Genomic DNA, 20991 nt, shown 5'->3' on the forward strand with positions numbered 1-20991 from the left:
CCATCAGCCACCTCTGTGATTATGACCCACACAAATCCTGTATTTGAAATGAAGTGTACAGCTGATCTCTACTGGTCCTAAAAAGAATTAATTTAGCAGTTTGCCCAACTGGGATAATTGTTATAAAAATATACTTAATTGTTGTTAAGTATGGTATGGAACTTTTTTCTTTCTATTTAAGCATATAATTTTAAAGCCTAAGTAGAAAAGAATGCTTAGGGCAGAGGTGAAATTAACTGAGATGCCTTCTATTTATATCAGGATGATCAGCCTTCTTATGACAAATCCAACTGCTGGAGAAAAATTATTACCTAAGGCATCTTCCACAGCAGTAAAAAAGTGTCTGCTCCCATTTTAAGCTAATTCTCTAAAAGTATCACACAATGCTTTCCTTAAGACTGGAAACTATTGGGTTGGCCCAAAAGTTTGCTTAGGTTTTTCCATATGATGTAATGGAAAAACCTGAATGAACTTTTGGGCCAACCCAATATCTTAAGGAATCTGCTCCCTGAATGTCTACATAAGCTGGCCTTACTGGCATGTACTCAACAAAGCAAAGAACATCTAGGTCTGGATTTGACCTCACTGAGTAACTGCCTTACCAGCCCAGTGGAAATATTCTGACCAGGGAAGGCCAGGCTCCCAGCTTGATGGCTGTTTTCTGAAGCGTTTTTTGTCTTTTTTTAACTGCAGGTCTCTACCCCATTTAGTGGATCAGTAAGTCAACTTAAGAGTCTGTGACTAGCGTTTTTTTTTTTTTTAATGAAATAAAACAAAGTAGATGAGAATAGAGTAGAAATTACTAGGAATACACAAGGTTAGGGCAAGTAATATTTCATGAAATTTTGCTTAAGTTTTAACCATTATTATATATATATATATATATATATATATATATATATATAGGCAAAACCATATACATATACACACCAATATAACAGAATGTAACATAAGATGTATTGGTTATTTTGTATCAAGGTTTGAAAAGCTTGAAAAGCACATCTAAGAAGGACGCTTAACGTTTTTTAATACAAGATTTAAATTTTCACACACTCTCACTGTATAGGTCCCTCTTTCCAACAAGGTAAGGGTAGGAGTAAACCAGGATGAGTGAGGCTTTTTTAGCTACACTTAGAACACAGCTGTAGGAGGAAGAATCAACACTTACTACAGGAAGAAGATCCACCGAAGGATAAAAATGTGCCTTTCCACTTAGATACCAAGTTGACAGAGGAGAGAGGCACTGTAGTTTCCACTGGAGTCATTAGTTTTCTCAGATATGGTAACTTGTTCCAAAACCTACCCAGCTGTGAAGGCTTTAGCAGGATGTACAATACACTTGGATAACTATGGGGTATCTTATTCAACAGGCGATGCCATAAATCCTGGCCACCTTCTCAACAGAAACTTCCAAAACAAGATCTCTATTAATTATTGTTAAAGGTGAAATGCTCCCCTTACTCCCCGCTCCAAACCCCAGCTAAAACCCTTCATGTCTGAATGCCATAATAAACCTTGGTAGATGAGGAGGTATAAAGACAAAAGTGCATCTGACAGTTTCTGGGTTTAAGATAATACAGGTGGATTCTTTACCAACTGAGCTATCAGGGAAGCCCAAGGCCTCCATTAATTCATCTGCAAACTGAAGATGCTGTCACCTATCACATAGCTATATTTTGGAGAACATGAAATGGGATCTTATATGGCAACACTCACTGAGCCATGGTCCAGCATCCCAAGGTGAGGAAATGGTAGGGAAGATGATGTCTAATAATCAAGCCATAACATCCTGACTCACTCAGCTGTTCTCAGCCAAGTTAATTTAATATCTCCTTCTACCCATGTACTCCAAAAGCAAAGGCTTCTTTAAGAAGCTGTACCCACAATCATGGTAGTGTGTGTATGTCAAACCTACTTTCTCCCTCCGTCCTACTTTCTCCTGTCGGACATGACTGAGCGACTTCACTTTCATTTTTCACTTTCATGCATTGGAGAAGGAAATGGCAACCCACTCCAGTGTTCTTGCCTGGAGAATCCCAGGCAGGGGAGAGCCTGGTGGGCTGCCGTCTATGGGGTCGCACAGAGTCGGACACGACTGAAGCGACTTAGCAGCAGCAGCAGCAGCAGCAATGTGTCTACTGTGTGTAAAATAGATAGCTGGTGAGAAGTTGCTATATAACATAGGGAGCCCAGCCTGGCACTCTGTGATGGGTGGGATGGGGGGATGGGAGGGAGGCACAAAGGGAGGTGATATATGTATAATTATCGCTGAATTGTGTCGCTGTAGGGCTTCCCTGGTGGCTCAGACAGTAAAGAATCTGCCTGCAATGCAGGAGACTGGAGTTTTATCCCTGAGTCGGGAAGATCCCCTGGAGAAGGGAATGGCAACTCAATCTAGTATTCTTGCCTGGAGAATCCCATGGACAGAGGAACCTGGTGGGCTACAGTCCATGGGGTTGAAAAGAGTTGGACACAACTGAGCAACTAACACTTTCACTTTCTTTTATTTCATGGCAGAAACCAACACAACATTGTAAAGCAATTTTCCTCCAATTCAAGAATAAATTTTTAAAAAGAAAAATAAAAGGAAGCTGTACCCAGCGCCTGGAAAGTCATCATCCATCTAAATGGCAGGTTCCCTCCCTTTCTACCTTCAACCAACTCTCAAAACCGCCCCCTCAGCAACCCTCTCCTGACTGTCTATACAGAGGCAGCCACTGCTCTCACCTCACGTTCTAAAAATGCAACTCCTACACCACTTTGCTCACGACTTCAGCTCACGAACCCCGAAAAGGCAGCTTGTGCCTCTGCATGGTCAAAAACAATGTGGTGCTGTGCTTTTGTTCAGGTTCACACACTTTCCCTGCAATGCCGTGTGCTTCGCACCTCTGACTTAGAGAAGGCACAGCTGCTGTTTAAACTGATGTGTACAATGTGCAGCCAAGTGACACGCATTTATGAGTACTGGCTTAATAAAATGCCCCTGGGCATTGACTCAGCATCTATGCCTTTCTGCCTTCTCAGGAACTGTCATTATATGCTTAACTGATTTCTAGAAAGTACAGCAGCCAGGGAGCATAGTCATGCCTTCCTAAAGCCAGAAACATCCCAGAGGTAGCCTGGCCCACAAGAACTAGCCTGAAGGGGTGATTTAGGACAGAACCACCAGGGGAAGAGCACTCAAACTCCACTTTCCAAACAAAAGCCAACTGCCCCAGAATCTCTCTGTCTGAGAGACTCCTCAGACCCTGCACCAACCAATACCAACTCACTCCAGCTCTCCTTTGAAACCTGAAAAAAGAGAGAAATTGTCCAGAGACCTATGGATCATACCATGCCAAGGGAAACAGATCAATCCTGAATGCCCATAATCATCTATGCTGACACATTTTAGTATCCCTTCTGGTTCATCACTGTATCACCAGAATCTAAACAGTGCATTAAAAAGCACAGACGTCACTTTGCCAACAAAGGTCTGCATAGTCAAGGCTGTGGTCTTTCCAGTAGTCATGTATGGATGTGAGAGTTGGACTATAAAGAAGGAGAGCACTGAAGAATTGATGCTTTTGAACACTTCTCAAGTGCTGGAGAAGACTCTTGAGAGTCCCTTGGACAGCAAGGAGATCAAACCAGTCAATCCTAAAAGAAATCAACACCGGATATTCATTGGAAGGACTGATGCTGAAGCTGAAACTCCAATACTTTGGCCACCTGATGAGAAGAACTGACTCACTGGAAAAGACCCTGATGCTGGGAAAGATTGAAGGCAGGAGGAGAAGGGGGCAACAGAGGATGAGATGGTTGGATGGTATCATTGACTCAATGGACATGAGTTTGAGCAAACTCTGGGAGATGGTGAAGGACAGGGAAGCCTGGTGTGCTGCAGTCCATGGGGTGGCAAAGAGTCAGAAATGACTGAGAGGCTGAACAACAATACATTTCCCAGAATACAGAAGATGTTCAGGAAATGCTTATCATTTAATAAATGTTATCATAAAGTAACATATGCCTCCGTCTAGTTCTATCCTCAGTGTTAGTGGAAAACACCCAAATTCTATAGCTGTTCTTAGTCTGATATTTAAATTCCATGATTCTGGTTAAATCTTGGTTTGATTTCCTCTCTCTCTTTTTTCTCTAGAAAATAGCATATACATAATCAGGTAAAATTGCTGGTCACCTTGACAGTATCACTAAACTCCCAGCAGCCTTAGTTCTTTTTGTACTATGGCCGATAATGTTTCTCAAGTCTCTTAGATCTGTTGCGTAGTTCCCTGGCTTATTCCTAAATCCTTCTGAAGAGGTATCTTATATTACAACCTCTTAGTCTTCCTGAAGTTTGGTCTTGGCATTGTTACTTATGCTAATCATTTAGATCACATATTAACAGGTTTGCTACCTCATTGCTACAAATTGATTTGAAGTATATAAATTAATAATTTATTAATAATATGACATCATATTCACTGCCATCAGATTTTTCACCTTTCTGGATCGTAAAGAGAAAAGCAAACTGTAGACCTGAACCCAACTTCTAAGCCTACTCTAAGCCATGATTTTCCCCCCTTCTGTTTCTAGCTTTGTAACCTGCACAAGAGCAATGCCAGCCTCCTTCACACCCCCAGAAAATACTGTGAATACTCACAGTTAGATGTATTGAATAGCATTCAGCAAGTATAAAGGCTTATGGTAATAGCAAGTCATTTGGCTGCCATTCTGTGGGCCACCAGAGCTTGGAGCTGGTATGATTCTATTTCTTTATTTAAAGGAACTTTGAGCAAGTAAATAGAAAACATTTTTGATACCTGAATGTATCATTACAAAAACTGGGAAACAGTGTTTTATATAGATGTTAAAGAATCCCACTCATGTTTTCAATTATAAGTTGAATTCTACAGAATGGGGTAATTCATATTCTCCTTTATATCCTCTGATAAAGAAAAGCTGAATACACACACATAGATATGCTGAATTTATTTATTTAAAAATTATGTATTGAATTTAATTTGCATATTCCAATTTGATAGTACTTTCGGGAACCTCAAAGTTAAAAGTGAAATTTTGCTCAATTTAAAAAAGTTATAAGCTATGCTTGGCACTAACTGTCCAATTAACCGTAGCAGGTGGTAGGGAACCCTGGAAAAAGGCTAAATTTCAAATATCTGTCCTTGAAATCATAACAAATACAATCCTGCCTTTCTTTTCCTTGCTTCCTTGTCTTCCACCTTCACTCCATAACAGAGTTGAATTGACTTACAACATCATATATGAGAAAATAATTACACAAAAATAAAACAGGGCCTGTATAGTAGTTATGAGAAGACACAGGGAAACTAACACATCTGATGATTCCCAAAGACTCTGAGTGGAACAATTACTCACATGATAGAGCGCTGACTGAAGAACAGCAATAACCAGAACTATGGATAAGAGATAATGAAATGGTAGTGTCAAGATGGTATCAGAGTTCTGCCTGGTGATGGATTCAGGGGCATTCAGACTCGAGGTAGAAAGTGACTTTCCTTGTCGACATGGCTTTCAAACTCTCTCCCTTAACCCAATTGCCTCTAAGATGCTACTCCCCAGGGCAACACAGCCCTCTTAAAAACTATTTTTTGAATTTTTCTTAGAATGCTCAAACAACATTCGCATGCACGAGAACAGAAAAGACTCACTTCAAATAAGAGCTGCCTTCTCAGTATTTCTGTCCATAAAAAGGTCACTGGCATTCAGAGTAAGTATACTGAAGGACTAGAAAAAAAAGTTAGTAGTACCAAGTGAAAAGAAAGAAATGAAAAATCATTCTGCTACATTGAAGCTATCCTGTGGAAAAAACTTCTGCCTGAAATATATACCAGACACAATGAAATTATCAGCATGCTAGAAACAAAACAGTAATACAACTCACATTACCCTAACGCCTAAATAGACAGGGGAAAAGATGATCTGCCTGTGAAATGTTTTAAGGAATTTATAAAATAAACATTCAACCACTAATACTATGGAAATCAGTATTCCAATAGTGGTTCTTAGTTAACAAAGGACTTAGAGGCATGTGAGGATTATTATAATTCCTATTCACACTTGAGAACGACAAGATTGCATATTGTCACCCTGCTTATTTAACTTATATGCAGAGCACATCACGCAAAATGCCAGATTGGATGAGTTACAAGCTGGAATCCAGATTGCGAGGAGAAATATCAATAACCTCAGATATGCAAATGATAGCACTGTAATGGCAGAAAGCAAAGAGGAACTAAAGAGCCTCTTGATGAGGGTGAAAGAGGACAGTGAAAAGTCAGTTTAAATCTCAATATTAAAAAAAAAATACAATCATGGCATCCAGTCCCATCACTTCACGGCAAACAGGAGGGGAAAAGGTGGAAGCAGTGACAGATTTCCTCTTCTTGGACTCTAAAATCACTGCAGATGGTGACTTTAGCCATGAAATTAGAAGATGACTTCTTCTTGTAAGGAAAGCTATGACAAACCTAGACAGTGTGTTAAAAAGCAAAGACATCACTTTGCCGACAGAGGTCCATATAGTCAAGGCTATGGTCTTTCCAGTAGTCATATATAGATGTGAGAGTTGGACCATAAAGAAGGCAGAGCGCCAAAAAATTGAAAGCTCTTGAACTGTGGTGCTGGAAAAGACTCTTGAGAGTCCCTTGGACTGCAAGGACATAAAACCAGTCAACCCTAAAAAGAAATCAACCCTGAATACTCATTTGAAGGACTAATGCTAAAGCTGAAGCTCCAATACTTTGGCCACCCCAGCAAAGATCCTGATGCTGGGAAAGGTTGAGGGCAAAGGGAGAAGAGGGTGACAGAGGATGAGATGTATCCTCTGGATGGTATCACCGATTCAACGGACATGAACTTGGGCAAACTCTGGGCGATGGTAAGGGACAGGGAGGCCTGGTGGGGTTGGACCTGACTTGGTGACTGAACAATAACAACATTCAATCTTGAGGGAGTCCAGCCTCTGAGCAGTTGAGTTTAACCAGGAGGCTGAGTGGGATGACCCTGTCTTTCTTTGAGCAACACTAACTGCTGTTGTTGTTGTGCTAATTGCTCAGTCCTGTCGGACTCTTTGTGACCCCATGGACTGTAGCCCACCAGGCTCAGCTGTCCATGGAATTCTCCAGGCAAGAATATTGGAATGGGTTGCCATTTCCTTCTCTAGGGGATCTTCCCAACCAAGGGATCGAACCTGCATCTCCTGCATTGCAGGCAAATTCTCTACCACCTGAGCCACCAGGGAAGCCCAAAGGGTGGCATGGTTGCACTGAGGAGGTTGGTAGGTGGCAGGTGGAGAGGAAGAAGAAAGGCTTCCCTGACCAGGAAGAGAACCCGGGCTGCGGCAGTGAGAGCTCTGAATCCTAATCACAGACGACCAGGGAGCGTACCCGGTACTTACTGCTTTGAGCAACATGTCCTGAGGGGTTTCTTGGGTAATCCACTGTGTTCCACAGCACACAATGATAAACAGAGTAATGGAACAAAGCACAGTGTTTTTCTTCTTGAAGTTCTCTGTTGCCAGGAGAGCTAAAGTTGAACAGGAAAGTGACTAGGGAAGTTGTGTCCAAATGAAGGAAAGAACCATGAAGGATGCCAAGAATGCAGTCAGGTGTGTCTGTTAAGACTGAGTGGTTCAAAGAATATGAAGGATTTCAGAGATACAGCAGAGGTCTTTACAGTTGGGTGGAAAGAATGTTCATATTTTGTAAGAGGCAAAGAAATGCAAAATCCAATCAAGTTGGGGCTACAGATTTCCATCTAGAAGTCCCAGAATTATGGACACAGCAGTTCTGGGTATTCACCAGGGTCACCAGTGAGAATGTAGGCAATGTCCCAACCCAGATCTCTTGTCCTTGTGCAACTTCATATGTACTCAGAAAGCCAACTCTGTCTCCTGAAAAGTAAGCTTTGTTAATACATAAAGTCTCTATGGGAGTATCAACCCCACAAAGATGCAGAATCATCTACGAGCATCACTCCACCCACCCCCTTCAACTGTTCACTGTTTTTTTAACATTGACCAATATACCTAGTATATTACATCTTTAATTAATTTATGTTGTTTACTATTTATATGGGCTTCCCAGGTGGTGCAGCGGTAAAGAATCTGCCTGCAATGCAGGAGACCTGGGTTCAGTCCCTGGGTACAGAAGATACCCTAGAGAAGGGAATGGCAACCTAAGCTAGTATTCTTGCCTAGAGAATTCCATGGACAGAAGAGCCTGGTGAGCTACAGTCCAGGAGGTAGCCCATGTTTACTATTTGCCTCTTCCCTCGAATGGGCTTCCCTTGTGGCTCAGCTGGTAAAGAATCCACTTGCAATGTGGGAGACCTGAATTTGATCCCTGGGTTGGGAAGATCTCCTGAAGAAGGGAAAGACTACCCACTCCAGTATTCTGGCCTAGAGAATTCCATGGACTGTATAGTCCTTGGGGTCACAGAGAGTTGGACACGACTGAGTGACTTTCACTTTCTTCCCTCAAGTAGGGGGAAGGAATTTCCTGAGGGCAGAAATTTTCTTGTTTCTTTGTATTTTTCTGGAGCTTAGAACAATGCCTTGACACATGGATATTTTAGGTAATTATTGCATGAAGAAATGAATAAGACCACAGAACCAGGGAACCTGTGGGAAGGCATTTGAATATTTGGTATTTCATATTATGGTTGAGAGAGTTTCATCTTTTGAGAGACTATCAATTTGATAATTGCAATTTTAAATGTTTAATTAGGTCATTGATTTAAATGTGATTTTAAAGTAGAAATCTTACTAAATTTGTAAGTAATATTATGACATTTAGGAGAATTTTAGATTTATTATCTTTATATATTTAATTTCTAGATTTACAGGACTTAAGTAATCGGGCTGGATAGTCAACTGGAAAAACTGAAGTACTCACATGTGAAACTGACTATATCAGCTACATGTATATATTGGTTAATATCATACTATTCAAAGTTCCTTTAGCAGTAATTATTAGCATTTGCTCATTTTATAAATAGGATAAGATCTGCAAGCTGAACTTAAGAATGTAAATTTTCTGAATCTGATTGCAATGAATAAAATGTTAACTGTTAAATGAAAAAAAAAACCACACTTCCAAATAGTCTTTTCAACAGGGCACAGGAACAAATCACAACGTGACTCAGAAAGTGGAAGGCCGCACATGACAGGGTCACAGGGCCGCGAGGCAGGAAGGAAACCCACGTTCGGTCCCAATGTCCCCACGTAAAGGAACCCAGCATGAGTCAAGCTCCCACCCCCACCCCAGATCTCGGCGTGTTTTCATCTACAAAAGGAGGAGACTGTATGAGATCACTAATTAACTTTTCCCAACTCTAAGCGATGATGCTGTTCCTTAAGGACACAACAGATTCAAAATGCCGCGGAAGTTGGGAAAAGAGAGGGATTAACTCCAGGGAGAAAACCAGAAGTTCATTAGCAGGTGGATGGGATCTGTCAAGTCAACATGAGAGGAACCAGGACTCCAGGTGGACAAAGCACGGGAAACAAGAAAGTGGGCTTGGGAAATGGAAAGACAGAAAAATGTCCAATGGTGAGCATGCCATCCAGTACACTCAAGAGAGCTCTTCACTGGTGTGTGGATAAATACAGCTCACAGCTCAAAAAGCTAATGTGTTAGCAGCAGCATTTACTGTATCTGCTAGGAAGTCAGAGACATTTTAACAGCACAATAGCAGTATTTACATAGTGCTTCAACAAACATTTGATTATCAAAATGATTACATCTATTTGTATTAAGATTAGATTTCACCAAAAAAATATGCTTTTACATTACATAGTAATTCCTTAGGAGCTTATTTTAAATTTACTTCATAGTGTACAACTTCATTAGTATAAGGGCTAATCCTGAGTCAAATATTCATTTTACAGAATACATCTTGAGTTTTATGAAACTGAAAGAATACCCACATAGTCTGATATTTCTGTAAGAGATGTCCTCAGAAATCAGAATTTGCCCTAAATTCTCAACAAAGCTAAAAATACTCTCCAATGAAAGGTCAGTGAAAGTGGGAGAAAAATGGATGCATATGCATCAATATTTCAAACCCTCACAGGCCATCAGCAAAGACCTGGGGGAGGTGGCTCATTCAGGGAAGGAAATAAGTGCTTTTCAAGTTTAATTCAGTAACTTCTTGCAACAGGCAGAAGAGTGGATGTAAGAATAAGGACATATCTTATAAATCTCTACAAAAGAGCAAGCAGAGCAGGCCACCTGCAGAAGAAAATGCTACCAAATTCTGGTAGCTTTTATTTCTATGAATGAGACTTTCATTTGTCCAAGTAAAACAGCATGATCAAGTAATGCTGATGCAGGGTTTTCCACTGCACTGAAAATCAGCTGCTCGGGTAAAGCATCCTCAAGAGAGTAGGTTACAGTCTCTCTTTCTGGTCCCTCCTCTGCCCTGTTGAACTCTGCACCAGGACAGCCAGAAAAACCTGGGAAGCAGGGGCACACGGTTCATCTGCACAGCTCATCCTGAAGTCTATTACGTATTTGTTCGATAGTGGCTTATGAAATGGAGACTGGGAGAAACTGACTATCTATTTCTTTGCTTGTCAAATATACATCAGGTGTCCTGTGACCTCTTTTCTTTTGAGCTGTCTTACCAACAAAACTCTATTTTAAAAAAGAAATTCTTCATTGAATCAAGATATGACAGGGAAAACTAGGAGGTGATTGATAGCATTTCCTGGGAAAGCGCCATTAGAAGCACCTCTTGTCCTCAGTTTCTCTCCTCAGCCTCCAGGCATCTCTTCTTCTCTCCCGCTGTATCTCCTTTTCTCTCTCCAAGGCTCACTCTTTGTGGGTCCTTCCTTCCCTACTTCCTGTATTTCTCCCTCACCCTCTCCAGAGCCTTCTCACTCTCCTTTTCTTAAGAGGAACAACTTAGTTCTACCCCAGCTTCTATTATTATATCGACATCCCTCAACTCCTAAGCTTAATATCATCTTCAGTACTTACGTTGGAGATAATCATGACAGTGAAAGAACACTGAGAATTTTTACTACCACTCTTATGCATGGGTGTGCTAAGTTGCTTCAATCGTGTCCAACTCTGTGCAACCATATGGACTGTAGCCTGCCAGGCTCCTCTGTCCATGGGATTCTCTAGGCAAGAATACTAAGAGTGGGTTGCCATGCCTTCCTCCAGGGGATCTTTCTGACTCAAGGATTGAACCTGTGTCTCCTATATCGCCTGCATTACAGGCAGATTTTTTTACTGCTGAGCCACTGGGGGAGCCCATAATTCTTACTAGCACTTCTTTAATTTAGAAAGCTTTGATGAGAAGTTACAATAAATTTTTTTTTAACTAGTCATTTCATATAAAAATTGAGATGTTCATCCCCTATTACACCTTGCTGGAGTTAGATAAGATGTCATCTACTCAGTACTATTTACTCCTTCATTTTTGTTTCCTCCACAAGTATTTACAGAGTGTTTTCCATGGACCAGTCATTGTTCCAGACACTGGGGGTATGAAAACAAGGAAGACAAAGTTCCCGGCCTTCAAGGAGTTTAAATAATAGTTGGGAGAAAATGGAAGCAAACAGTTCTGCATAATATAAAATGCCAGAGTGCTATGAAGAAAAAGAAGGCAGAATAAAGGAAATATATTGGGATGGATATATATATACATAAAATATATATGCATATAAGACTCCCTGGCGGAGGCAAGGCAACCCATTCCAGTATTCTTGCCTGGAGAATCCCATGGACACAGGAGCCTAGCGGGCTATAGTCCATAGGATCGCAAAGAGTCGGGCATGACTGAAGTGACTTCGCACAGCATAGCACATATATATATATATGTATATATATATATATACATATATATATATATGTAGTTTTCATTTGTACCTTATTTTTTGAAACCTCTGAAATAGCGAGAGCAGAAACCTACATTTGTCATTAGGAGCTTTTCAGAATACTTGGAAATCTCAAGCGTGCTGCTAAGCAACAGACACCAGGATCTTCAAAGGCCTGCCACCCGGAACACACACCTTGCTCCATGGGCTCTGCATTGCTTCAGCAAGGCTGCACTGTAATAATCAACATCCAAACCACAAAAGACCAGAAATAAGATCTGCCATCTGAAAAGATAAGCACTGCCAGCACTCCCCCGCCTCCGATGATTTATGGAATTATTATGAGAGAAGCAGTGGAAATGGAAGCAAAGAATTTAACTCATTCATCTTCAAAATGGCTTCCCAAGTGGTGCTAGTGGTAAAGAATCCACCTGCCAATGCAGGAGATGCAAGAAATGCGGGTTTAATCCCTGAGTTGAGAAGATCACCTGGAGTAGGAAATGGCAACCCACTCCAGTATTCTTGCCTGGGAAATCCCATGGGCAGAGGACCCTGGCGGGTCCCTGGGGTCACAGAGTCAGACATGACTGAGCAACTTAGCACTCACATCCTCAAAATGTGTCTAAATGATGAATACGACTTTGTATGTCTGCCTATCTGTAAGTTTTGATCCAAGAAGGACCAAAGGAGCAATCATTTAAAATACCTTCTTGTTAGCAAAATTGCAGTGTGCTTTACTAGGTAAAATTTGCATTCCAGAAAAGAACTTTGCATGCAGGCCAGATGTCCAAATTCCAGCAACTTATATATTTATTTCTATCTTCAACCTACTCATCTTTCCTTAGCTCCAGAGAGCTATTTTTAATCGCATGGTAGGTGGTGTACAAAATCCAAAGAATTTTCTGATAAAAGAATGCATTAAAGATAGTAGCTTGACACCTAACTGCTATGACAAAAATAGAGTGGTAAGCTCATAAGAAAGGACTTTGGTTTAATTAATAAATCTCACCTTTCTGTTTCATTACTGGAATAGTACCCAAGCATTGTCCTAAGCGCCTCACGGGCATCGTCTCAGTCATCACCAAACCCACCACTCTCACCGTTTTTCAGATGAGAAAACTGAAGCTTAAGTTAAAAGTCACACATCCAAAAAGTAACTGAACTCAATTCAGTTCACGAATTCATTTCTATGAGACAACATCTGTGCTCCCACCACTAGGCTAGAGTCCCTTTATATGCCAGAACCTCTTTATTTTTTTCTTCTATTTCTTCCTTCTGACTTCTTCCCACATGACCACATTCATATCCTTAGCCAGGAGAAACAGCTTATGTGGGTGTACAGTCATTCTCTAAATGCGAAGGACCAGCATCCAGACTTAAATTTTAGGAATTACATTAGGAAAAGAAAATATCTAATTTTGCTGCAAACTTTCCACATAGAAATGGAAGCAAGCATAGTTCCATTATTGCTGCTTTATAGCTTTGTATATATATATAGGAAGAGTGGCTTTATATATATATACATACACACACACACACGCACACATACACATATGCATGCGTGCTAAGTCGCTTCAGTCATGTCCAACTCTTTGCAACCCTGTGGACTGCAGCCCACCAGGCTCCTCTGTCCATGGGATTCTCCAGGCAAGAATACTGGAGGGGGTTGCCATGCTCTCCTCCAGGGGTTTTCCCGATCCAGGGACCAAACCTGAGTCTCTTATGTCTCCTCCATTGACAGGCGGGTTCTTTATTGCCAGTGCCACCTGGGACATCCTGTACATACGTGTATACATACTTTCATTTTTTAAAAAGCAACATGTGATAAAGAATTTGAATGAGCCTTTCAAGAACAAGCTAGTCAAAGCTCAAAGGACATTTGACTCAACCTCTCGAGTAAGAGGTGAGCAAACAGACTTGAAATCCAGGTGGAGGGATCACACAGGGGTATGCAAATCTGAAATCATTCCTCACTGGGGTCACCCTGGGGTCTGTCCACCATGAGCACAAGTAGGGGCTCCCATACACGTGCATGCAGAAACCTAGCCTGGTGAGTTTATATCGGAAGTTTCAAGCAGAGTGTGCATCGGAATCATTGGAAGGGCATTTTAACACAGAGATGGCTCGTCTTCAAAATCTCTGCTTCAGTAGGTCTTGCGTGCATGCATGCTAAGTAGCTTCAGTTGTTTCCAACTCTTTGTGACCCCATAGACTATAGCCCACCAGGATCCTCTGTCCATGGAATTCTCCAGGCAAGAATACTGGAGTGGATTGCTATGCCCTTCTCCAGGGGATCTTCCTGACCCAGGGACTGAACTCTCATCTTTTATGTCTCCTACATTGGCAGGCGGGTTCTTTACCATTAGCATCACCTGGGAAGCCCAGAGTGGGGCTTCAAGGATATGCATTTCTAACAAGTTCCCAGGTGAAGCTAATGAGGCTGGTCAAGGGATCACACTTTGACAAGCAGTACATTGCCCGTACACCACTGCCACCTCTAAGGACAGTCAGCTCTGTCATAGCTCAGGATGAAGACTGTTCATGCTGGCAGCATGGTCCACCCACACCTGGCAGCCCACTGAGGGTTGTTTACAGAGAGCGTTCTGGAGTCTTGGGTACCCAGAGGACAGCCTAGAAGAAGAGACACGGGTTCTAGGTTGGGGCTACAGACTGCTCCCTCTGGACAAGGCTCAGATAGGCAAAGGCTAAAACGGGGCCGTCTGAAGTTAATGACTCAGGATGGGTGTCAAGAATTGTGAAGAGTTGGATTTTGCCCCACTTGGCGAACAAACAAATTAGCCTGCCAGCTTCAGAGATGCTGGCAGAAAACACCCAACTCCTGGGTCACAGAACAGAGAGAATTTATTACTCACAGTGATAGCAGTAGCCATGGTAACATCACTGCACCGGTTCCCCGAGCCCTAATTCCGGCAGGGTGACATGCTGAGGCCCAGGTGCTGTCTGATTACACAGTGGGATGAGTTTCCGAGAGCAACACCGAGATTAGGATGCTCCGATTTTACACAGATCCACAGACATCGGGTCTCGCCGGAGTCCTGATCTTTATTATCTCGGACGGTAAACCTATCTACCCCTAAGGGAGACAGTCTCTGTCTTCCAAGGCTGCCTGCTATGCAAAGCCTCCCAGAAAAGACAGTCCCGGGAGAATTAGCTGTGAATGCCTTTGCTCACAAGCCCAGCCGTGCGGAAACTCGAGAGGCCAACGGAGAACTGTCTCCTCACAACAGGGCCCGGCTGCCAGGACGAAGGGTGACCCCGACTGGAAACGAGGATGAGGACACGAGCCGGGCAGGCAGCGAGGGAGAGTTTCTGAGGCAGCAGGCTCAGTGAGTTGAAAGGCCGTGAGGAGGCAGCCGGGGGAACTCAGAGGGAGTCCGTTAGGAGATGAGGTCAGGGAGGAAACGAGGAAGAAGGGAGACCGATCATGTAGCAGCCTCGTGGCCACAGTAAGGACCCCGCCCTTTATCCTGAGTGAAAGGAGAGCTGACTGCTGAGTCCTGAAGGGACGAGTGGCCTGATGCCACATGCTTTGAGAGGGTCAGTCTCGTCACTATGTGGGGAACAACCTGAAGACAGGCCAGGGCCAAAGCAGGGAGACCAACTAGGAAACTGTAGCGGAGAGTCAGTGAGACATGATGGTGGCCCAGACCACCATCTGGGAGGTGCAGAGAGGGTGCAAGCCATTTGACTCTAGGTTTATTTTGAAAGGGGGATTCTCTGGTAGCTCAGATGGTAAAGGATCTGCAATGCAAGAGACCTGGGTTTGATCCCTAGGTAGGGAAGACCCACCTCCCCCAGAAGAGGAAATGGCAACCCACTCCAGTATTTTTGCCTGGGAAATCCCATGGACAGAGGAGTCTGGTGGGCTCCAGTACATGGGGTTGCAAAGAGTTGGGAACGACTGAGTGACTAACACACACATTTTCACATTTTGAAAGCAGAGCTAGCATGACAGACTGGAAATGGGATATGATGGGGTGGGGGACCCCAAAACAAAAGCTTTCCAAGGATTAGGTTTGGGGCTACTGTGTTTGAAATGGTGTTGTTAGCTGAGATGGGGATAACTTTGGGAGATAATGGGATTCTAGGGTTATTTCCAAAAAAGAAGATCAGAAATTCAACGTCAGACACATTAAGTTCAAGATGCTTATTAGACATTCATGTAGAGACAGCAAGTGAACAGGCTGAAGGTGAGGGGCCAGGTCCAGGCTGGAAAATCAGATGTGGGAGTTGTTAGTTTATGGATGGAATTTAAAAGTATGAGAAGCTCACCAAGAGAATGAGTGCATATAGAAAGAAAGGAGACTGAGGCAGGGCTTGTGAACAAGGAGTGGAGGAAAAGCCCTTAGCATCCTGGAAACCAAGAGAAACTGCTCCAGGGAGGAGGGACTGAGCAACTGTGCCAAGTGATGTTGATAGGTCATCAAGACAGTATGGTATGGGCACAAAAACAGAAATATAGACCAATGGAACAAGATAGAAAGCCCAGAGATAAACCCATGCACCTATGGGTACCTCATCTTTGACAAAAGAGTCAAGAATATACTGTGAAGAAAAGACAGTCTCTTTTATAAGTAGTGCTGGGAAAACTGGACAGCTATGTGTAAAAGAATGAAATTAGAACACTTCCTAACACCATACACAAAGATAAACTCAAAGTGGATTAAAGACCTAACCGTAAGACCAGATAAAACTCTTACAGGGAAAACACAGACAAAACACTCTTTTACCTAAATCACAGCAAGATCCTCTATGATCCACCTCCTACAGTAATGGAAATAAATGAAAAAATAAACAAATGAGACCTAATTAAACTTAAAAGCTTTTGCACAGCAAAGGAAACCATAAACAAGGTGAAAAGACAACCCTCAGAATGGGAGAAAGTAACTGCAAATGAAGCAACTGACATAGGATTAATCTCCAAAATAAAGCAGTTCATGCAGCTCAGTATCAGAAAAACAAACAAGAAAATCAAACAATGGGTGGAAGACCTAAAGAGACATTTCTCCAAAGAAGACATACAGATGGCTAATAAACACCTGAAGAAATACTCAACATTGCTTATTATAAGAGAAATGAAAATCAAAACTACAATGAGATATATATATATCACCTCACAATAGTCAGAATGGCCATGATCAAAAAAAATCTACAAACAATAAATGCTGGAGAGGATGTGGAGAAAAGGGAGCCCTCCTACACTGTTGGTGGGAATGTAAATTGATACACCCATTATGGAGAACAGTATGGAGATTTCTTTAAAAAAAAAAATTAGGAATAAAACTACCATATGACCCAGAAATCTCACTACTGGGCATAAACCCTGGGAAAACCACAATTCTAAAAGACACCCCAATGTCCACTGCAGCATTATTTACAATAACCAGGACATAGAATGACCTAGATGTCCATTGACAGATGAATGGATAAAAAAGTTATGGAACATACATACAATGGAATATTACTCAGCCATAAAAAGGAACAAATCTGAATCAGTTCTAGTGAGGTGGATGAATCTAGAGCCTGTGATACAAAGTGAAGTAAGTCAGAAAAACAAATATCATATATTAATGCTTATATATGGAATCTAGGAAAATGATACTGATAACCTATCTGTAGGGCAGCCATAGAGACATAGACATAGAAAACAGACTAATGGACACAGCGGGGGAGGGAGAGGGTGGAATGAATTGAGAGAGTAGCCTTGAAATACATACATTACCAAGTGTAAAATAGATAGCCAGTGGAAATTTGCTGTATGACGCAGGGAGCTCAACCCTGTGCTCTCTGACAACCTAGAGGGATGGGATGAGGTGGGAGGTGGGGAGGGAGGTTCATATGTAGGTTCAGATGTCCCCAACCCAGAAGGAGGGGACATATGTATCTATGGCTGCTTCCTGTTGATGTATGGCAGAAACCAACACAACATTGTAAAGCAATTATCCTCCAATTAATACCACTATTATTTGTCTAATTCTCTTAATGAAGGAAGTCAGCAACCCCATAACATACATAATCAAAGAATTTAAGTCGAGTGGGATAGGAGGGGGGAGGCAGGCTCACGAAGGAGGGGATATATACATGATTATGACTTATTCCCATAGTTGTATGGCAGAAACCAGCACAACATTGTAAAGCAATTATCCTCCAATTCAAAAATAAAATATATTTTTAAATGTAAAAAAAAAAGAATTTAAGTCATTAGGGGGCTAGGTAATATTGTGATTCCAATTCTTTTCAGATGTATGTATGAATCGATTTTTAGATGTGTGTTTTCCCTCTGTTTTTTACTGGTACTCAACCCACTTTTTTTTTTCCAATACAAGATTTGCTTTTCAAATGTATTTGATTTTCTCTTTGTAAGTACAAGGGCCTTTCTCAGATGCCAAAATCATTTCTGGAAAGGAGAGGCCAAGGTCTCCACTCAGCCCTTCTCCTGCATGCAAGAGAATCCATCAGGCACATGCATTGAGCACTACCATGGAGTAACCCACTGCCTTTTGGTGGATACTTCCCTCCCAAAACAGCAAGATCATATTTCAAAAGAGTTCCGCATTTGTGTTCTTACCCCTATACATTCTTGCAATGTTCACGGTGACAAACGTGTCTTAATCCTCAGAATAAGCTTCCTTCTTTCAGGTACAGAGTCATTGATAGTGGGCTCTGGGAACCTGACAGAACATCTCATAAGCGATTGGAACCAGGTCTGGCACACAGTAAGTCTACAATAAACGGATATTTTCCTTGTCAGTAATGTCCTTCATGGAATGTGTAAAACAGGAGAAGAACCTTTCCATTATTTGAAATAAACTTTGCAGAAAGCAAGAAGATGGATCATGGGGTATCAAAAGAGGAATAATGAGGATCAAAGACTTCAATTTCCTCCTGACTTGTCTCGACTCTTAAGTAAGGGAACCATCTTTCCATGATGTCTTCACGTAGAAATGAATCCTACATGAATTCTGAAATCCCAAATGTTGGCAATATTTATAGAATATTTTCTGTTCTCATTATCGCTCCTCTCAGTCCGTTCATGAACAGGGGGGGAAGTCGGGAAAACAAACAAATAAATATCCAACATCCAGAGACTCTGAAATAGAGAAATCTGAAAAGACTCCCCTCTTATTGTCCCCGTAGTTATCATTTTCTTCTGAATGAATCAGTTCTGTTTCCAGGATCCTTGACAAGCAGCTCTTGCTACTGATTGACAAAAAAAAAAGTGTCTAATTATAAGAAAATTGCATTTTGCAGTTTCCAAGGGCTTGGTAGATTCTGCATTTTAGATACACATCAGAGAAAATGTAATTTGTATAAGGTGCAAATAACCAGATATAAGTCTAGAGATGAGATGTAACATATATACACACATTTTTGGTATGTGGTACATCATTTGGCTACAGCACAAATAGTCAAGCATCAGATTTTTGTCTTCTGAGAAAGAAGTAATAGGTTGGTGATAAAGGGGTATTCTTGGAGATTTGTGGTTTTATTCTGGGACTTTCACATGCTCTGCATCAAAATGCAACATTTATAAACGACTCACACTGTGAGAAACTATAGAAAATTCATCTTTCCCTGAGGACCCAAAGCTTTCTTTTAGCCAACTCAAATTCATTAAAATGTTCTGCTGCCTTCTCTGGTGCATTAATAATGATTCTTAATTTAATGCATATATTTTTAAATAAATTACACTTCATTCATAAACATTCAATGACAAATAGAATGACAGGCTTGAAAATCCACAGTTTAGGGTCATCCTTCATGTGTTCTTAACTGCATCCTGACTCAGTTTAGGAGGTGCTTCAAAGTGTTGCTGGGGACATTGGAGAACTGCAGTAATGACGAACATTCACAAACGTGGAGAGCAAGCCAGGCTGGCAACTGGGGCTGCCACTGCCTTTTCTCCAGTTGCCAGTTTTTAAGTACAGATGGTTTACACGTTTTAAAGGATAGTTGCCAAAGTACTTATTTATTATTTACTTAGTTCCCTAGGCTTCGCTGGTGACTCAGGGGATAAAGAATCTGCTTGTAATGTAGTAGACATGAGTTCGATCCCTGGCTGGGGAAGATCCCCTGGAGAGGGAAATGGCAACCCACTCCAGTATTCTTTCCCGGGAAATCCCATGCCCAGAGGAGCCTGGCAGGCTATGGTCCATGGTGTCGCAAAGAGTTGGACATGACTGAGCAACTCAGCACACACATTGGCTGGTAAATTAGAGGAAGTAAGCGAGACTGCTCAGTCTCAGTTCCATAGTATAAAAATGCAGATTTAGTTCAGAGGTTGTATTGTGATGAATACATGAGACAACATATTAACACCAAGTACCAAATCTTATGATTGACCAGAAAAATGGACTCATTGACTTCTAAGTTTTTTGAAGCAACTTCTGTCTACCAAGAGTATTAAGAAAACAAGGCATATATTAGGGAATGCAATTCAAAATAGTTTCCAGTGTGCTGAGCTGGAAGAATCACAAGCTGGAATCAAGACTGCCGTGAGAAATATCAACAACCCCAGATATGCAGATGATACCAACTCTAATGGCAGAAAGTGAACAAGAAATAAAGAGCCTCTTGATGAGGGTAAAAGAGGAGAGTGAAAAAGCTGACTTTAAACTCAACATTAAAGACACTAACAGCATGGTTTCTAGTCCCAACACTTCATGGCAAATAGATGGGGAAAAAGTGGAAGCAGTGACAGATTTTATTTTCCTGGGCTCCAAAATCACTGCAGACAGTGACTGCAGCCATGAAATTAAAAGAAGTTTGCTCCTTGGAAGGAAAGCTATGACAAACCTAGACAGCATGTTAAAAAGCACTTTGCTGACCAAAGTCCATATAGTCAAAGTTATGGTTTTCTCAGCAGTCATGTATGGATATGAGAGTTAGTCCACAAAAACCATAAAGCTAGACCATAAAGAAGGCTGAGCACTAAAGAGTTGATGCTTTTGAACTGTAGTGCTGGAGAGAACTCTTAAGAGTGCCTTGGACTGCAAGGAGATCAAACCAGTCAATCCTAAAGGAAATCAATCCTGAATATTTATTGGAAGGACTGATGCTGAAACTGAAGCTCCAATACTTTGGCCACCTGATAGAAGAGTTGACTCCTTGGAAAAGAC

At 41.6% G+C, this 20991-nt stretch overlaps 1 protein-coding gene across 2 annotated transcripts in view; it reads right to left on the reverse strand.

The window, feature by feature from the left end:
* TPD52L1 (TPD52 like 1) overlaps positions 1-20991 on the reverse strand; it is an 88152-nt gene that overhangs the window by 61230 nt on the left and 5931 nt on the right. The window lies entirely within an intron of this gene.

Source organism: Giraffa tippelskirchi, chromosome 9 (genome assembly GCF_054371585.1).
Source record: "Giraffa tippelskirchi isolate mGirTip1 chromosome 9, T2T-mGirTip1v1.2.pri, whole genome shotgun sequence".
Lineage (NCBI taxonomy): Eukaryota > Metazoa > Chordata > Mammalia > Artiodactyla > Giraffidae > Giraffa > Giraffa tippelskirchi.